The sequence below is a fragment of the Grammomys surdaster genome, unplaced genomic scaffold (assembly GCF_004785775.1).
Source record: "Grammomys surdaster isolate TR1022 unplaced genomic scaffold, NIH_TR_1.0 170, whole genome shotgun sequence".
In the NCBI taxonomy this organism is placed as follows: domain Eukaryota; kingdom Metazoa; phylum Chordata; class Mammalia; order Rodentia; family Muridae; genus Grammomys; species Grammomys surdaster.
The window spans coordinates 1,383,136-1,388,272 of record NW_021604618.1 but is presented as its reverse complement, the minus strand read 5'-3'; the positions used below and the strand labels follow the sequence as shown (position 1 = coordinate 1,388,272).

The 5,137-nt window shown below is 40.5% G+C and overlaps 1 protein-coding gene across 2 annotated transcripts in view; it reads right to left on the bottom strand.

The window, feature by feature from the left end:
- Lrrc4c (leucine rich repeat containing 4C) overlaps positions 1-4,084 on the bottom strand; it is a 1,217,207-nt gene extending 1,213,123 nt beyond the window's left edge. For both annotated transcript variants that reach the window (XM_028766993.1, XM_028766994.1), the window contains exon 1: positions 3,672-4,084. The gene's annotated coding sequence lies outside the window, so the exon portion shown is untranslated. The remainder of the gene's footprint in view (positions 1-3,671) is intronic.
- Positions 4,085-5,137: the final 1,053 nt, after the last annotated feature.

Genomic DNA, 5,137 nt, shown 5'->3' with positions numbered 1-5,137 from the left:
CTTCCTTCCTTCCTTCCTTCCTTCCTTCCTTCCTTCCTTCCTTCCTTCCTTCCTTCCTTTATTTTTCAATCATTTCGCAAATCCAAGACCAATGATTATCACTGTTTTCTATTTTTCATGAATCTAGTGTCATGGTCCCCATAACCTGACCAATCACTTAAAATCTATGCACACATAAATGCACATGTACATACATGCACAAACACATACATATGCATCAGTCTTAAGTGCAATACAGATGACCGAATGGGTTTGTTTAGTCTATTGCATACTTCAAACTTCCTATCCAATTTATACAATCACAATTAGCTTTTCTTTTGTAATCATGGAGGTCCCAGAACAATTGTTCGTTAAGTGATAAGGAACAACGTGAAGGACGTATAAAGCATCTGTTGCTCTATAATATTTACTTCATGTCAAGATCCAAGACTTTGTATGTCATTCTGTAGATTGATGTTCTAACCCTGTTACCATCTCCATTGGTAGGGTCAGCCTAAGAGAGTAAGTGGTTCTAAGTTGTAGTTATGATGCAAGAATCAAAACTTCAAATGCAGGATTCTTGATTTATCTTCACTGCCAGGGCTAGAGAACTAAAAGCTCAAAGAACGTAAAGCCTAGAGAAGCTAAAGAATCAAAAGAAAGTTCTTGAATTTACTAGATAATCTTTCTGGCTTCTTTTAAAGAATTTCAGTAGCTAACTTTCCAGCTGTCAGCTTTGTCTATTTGAAAAGGAAGGATCTATTCATGTGTTAAGTGTCTTGGGTCTTAAAAACATAGAAACACATTGGAATGTTGGGTCTGGTTGGCTGAGTTGAGCAAAGAGAAATAGAAAGGCCTGCCCACTGAAGAGAACTAAACTGAGGAGAAGATGGAGATTCTGTTACCCTCCCCTAATAAATTCAAAGCAGTCTTTATGAATTCATTCTTTAAAAGTAATCTCGTGTCTATTTCTTTTAAGGAACATCAGTCTCTTCATTGGCTACTCTGACATACAATATCCCTACAGAATTGAAAGTTCCTATTCCTCCTTTTTCTTCCCCCACCCCCCGCTGTTGAATTCCCTAAGCAAGAAAACTAAGACTATTAAACCTCAAAATACTCTCTACCAAGAAACAAGGTTCAAGAAAGTCCACCTTGGGTCCTGGAATCAAGTGTGAGCATAACCTGTTTACCATTGCTATACCTCAGCTAAACATAGAGATGTCAATTTGCAGAGCATCTGGAGCCCTTGAGATGCAAAGTGTTTGCTTTATACATTGTATGAGCTGATGTTGGAACATTCTCGATTGGCTGGTACTCCACTGCTATTATTAACCTAAAATAACTGATAAAGAAAGTATTGTTGCTGCCAGAAGATTCATTCACTACAATTATTAAATCTCAAATATATAAAAGATAAAATAATATCCTTATGGTTTCAGACAATGTTGACAATCTATGCAATTAGTTTCCCAATACCACTAGTCTAAATACTGCATAAATATATTCACACTTGCATGAAAATATGAATGGGTATGGGGCAGTTAAAGCCAAGCAATCGCAAAGAAAAGAGGTATAAGTTTGCCAACTTACAGAATGGCATTTATGAAGGACCTCTCTTTATCCTAAGTTGTTCTAATATCAAGTAGATGACCTAAAACTCTGCCTTCTCTCCTTAGGACTAGATATCAGAATCTCCAGGTGAGTGGGAAGTTAAAAACAAAAGGAATAATACATATCCTCACAGAGTCTAGGAGACCTCTGATGGCCTGCTGTGACTTTCTCCTCTTATAGTTTATGTTTCTAGTTTTAGTATCCATTCCTGACTCTGTGTTTCATGATTCTTAGCTCATTCTTGTCTTGAGCAAAGTAGGAAAAAAGTAAAGAAAAAAATAAATTATATTTATGTCTGCTACTATGTTTCAACCACTTAAAGAAAAATAAAAATAAATAAAGTAAAGCAAAAGAAATGTTCCTTTGCTGATCTTGAAACAGTAGCTGCTATCTAGAGGGAAAATACATGAGTTAAAAATAGCCTGCAAGAAGAGCATATCATGACTCGTGTCTCGAAATTTTCCCACAATGTGTCCATCAGGTTACTGTGTGGAGTGCCAGTCAAGGAGGCAGCTGGGGATAGGGAACTTCTCTTAACAGCTGCAGTTCAGCTCGTCCAACATTCCTGTGCAAAGATCATTAGAGAGCCTCATGTCTACATTTTGTTTGTTTGCTCTTTTAGTAATTCCCGTTTTAGGAAAGATGAAATATCAGTGTTTCAAGTATGCGGTCTGACATCTCCAAACTTGGAGGCACTTAATAAATCTTTGACTAGATCAGTCATGTCTGAATAGATTTTCTGTGCTGCAATTAGCATCTTGTAGTTAAATATAATCCTCAGTAGTCGGAAAAGAATTACCTAGGTGTGCCCTTCTCTCCCTAGTTAGCATACTTGTCATCTCTACATTGAACGTGATCACAACAGCTCTTAGAGTTGGCTAACAGCCCAGGGAACATCACCACTCCACTTCAGATACACCACCTCACCATAAATGTTCACCGAGAAGACTAACCTTCTTCCACATTCATTTGGGGGATTTCAGCATTTTGAAAATCCACTTACATGTTATTTTCCCTGCTAGGTAGAAGCTAGGTGCCAATCCAGAGTTAAATATATTCACAATAGAGATACAGATGCTGTCACAGTGAAGTTGTATTTTTGTTTCTTGAGATCAAGAAAAAAAAATTAGTAAAATGCTATCTGCATTTCAGTTGGAAAGAAATGAGGGATAAAGATTTAAAGCACAGGAAGCCATCAGGGAGCACTGAGGAGACGGATTTCAGCAAGATGTTTGACTGAAGTCACATGAATTCTGACGCTGCTTGCTTTTACAGCCAAGACTGCACAGTTATGACAATTTGCAACCATACTCCCTAGGGACTACATGGGGTGAGAAGATGTTCCAAAATGACAGACACTACTAGTCGTAATAAGGAGACATCGAGTTCAAAAGGGGTTAATGAGATGCAATAGGAAAAAGTCAATCCAAAAGTGAGGCTGAAAACAGAAAACAATTCCCACTTTGTTCTCATTTGCTCCTATTAAGAGCTGTGGAAACACAGCTACTACTCCCCAGAGCAGATATAACTGTTCTTAAAAAAAAGAGAGAGAGAAAGAAAAAATGAAAAGAAAGAAAGAAAAAATCTGCAGGGAGTCTACTTTTAAGTTATCATAAAAGTCTGAATTACATCCCAACTGGCGTCCCATGACAGTCTCTGAGTAGGTTCAGGTTTGCTTCTATCTCAGAGCTTTTGACAGCAGCTAACCTGAATGACTCCCCACCCCCTCACACCCCCCCCCCACTCCTGCAACCCAACTTCCCAGTTTAGGAGATTTATCTTAAAATAGGCCATGATTTTAATTTTTATCACAAATTTGCAGATTTCATGTTTTCCGAATTCACCATAAAAACACCAAGAAGAGGGGAATAAAATAGGAAGAGGGGCCCATACAGATGGAAATAACCTTCTTGGCATGAGAATAACCCCAAATGCCACACACTGGTTCCTCTCTGCATTACAATCTGGAAGTGCGCGCTTATGAACTGCATATGGATTTCTGAAAACAACCCGGGGGGTGGGGGAAACAAACGTTGTAAGAAAACAGGGTACCAAAGCTAAGTAATCTGGTGACTTACCTTCTCAGTGGATCCTCAAAGTTCACCAAGAAAAATTTAAATCCTCTAGCTGGTCATACACCACTCTAATTTCCTTTCCTCTTCGCGCTCTCTGTGTGGGTGTTTGTCACATAAGAGAAAAATAATCAACTTTCAAGGGTTCCATTTATTTGATCCTCCAGCAAGAGCAGAATATGTCCAAGAGACTCCGCCAAAAAGTGAGCCAAAAACTCATCAAAGACGAAAGGAGCCGGAGAGTAGGGCAGAGAAGGGGCTGCGAGAGGAGGGGGGGCTACAGATTGTGAGCCCCAGTGCCTGGAGATTGTTATCACGCTGTTGAGATCTCCTCTTGTACGGTATACCTCCTTGGTTGTCTCACAAACCCACACACACAGTACTGACACTCACACAATCTCTTTTACGAGGAAGCAGGCACCCACACGCAGGAACACATACAAACACATAAGCACTCACAGAAGCCTGTGTAATGAAAACTGTCAGTAGTAACCTCCAAGAGGTGCTGTGAGCTGCAGATGGTATGGCTTGCGGTTACCTTCCCAGGTCTGTGGAGAATCAAAAGAACATCCAAAATCAGGGGGCTGGGGGTTTTGGAAACTAGATTCCGGATTCCTCTCCCCAAGCAGATGTTTCAAGCCAGGAGCGAGTCAATCAGCAGAGGTGTCTGCTTGCACGGTGCCCCGGATTATGGCAAGGTTATTAATCTTGATGCGCTGCATGCCCCCACCCCCAACACTCAGCAGCCTGCATTGAGATGATTGCCAGAGCCGTGTCTGTCCCTGCTCTACTGCATTTTGCTCAGCGCTCTGATGCTGCAAGTGAGACACAGTGGAGGCAAGAATACTAATAAGGTGGTTAGCTACAGTTTCTTCAAGGCAGTCAGCACGCAGTACAGTAAATGTGGACTTCCCAGCGCTCCGTGTGTGTGTGTGTGTGTGTGTGTGTGTGTGTGTGTGTCTGCAGGGAGGGCAACGAATCCATCTCCCGCCAGCAGGAGAGATGGCTTGCGTTCTGCTGGAGAGGACTGTATCACCAGAATCGTCACTGTCCTGCATCCATTGTCTCTGACAGTATTTTGCTTGGGATGAAGAAGGGGGGTTAATGGCTTAGAAGCCTAGAGCTGGTATTTGAAAAGGGTGGAGAAGAAAAAAAATGTTCAGGAAGACAAATTAGCTTTATAAATAGGCTCCAAAGAGACCAAGGCAGATTTTTAACATGCTGCTGCCCTAGCTGTTAAATGGAAATACAAACCAATTTCAAAAACCAGCTTTAGCCTATAAATCTTAGAGCTGGCAACAAGTATCTGAATTTGACTGATGGGACAGTGGATAAATGGATTTCTGGTGACATAAAAAGTTTGTTCATGTCTTCTTCTATTCAGACTGGATGCAATGTGTACTGAAACCCAACGTTCATTCACTTAAAATGTGAATTTAAAAATCTACCATTGCAGATATATGCTAATTTGT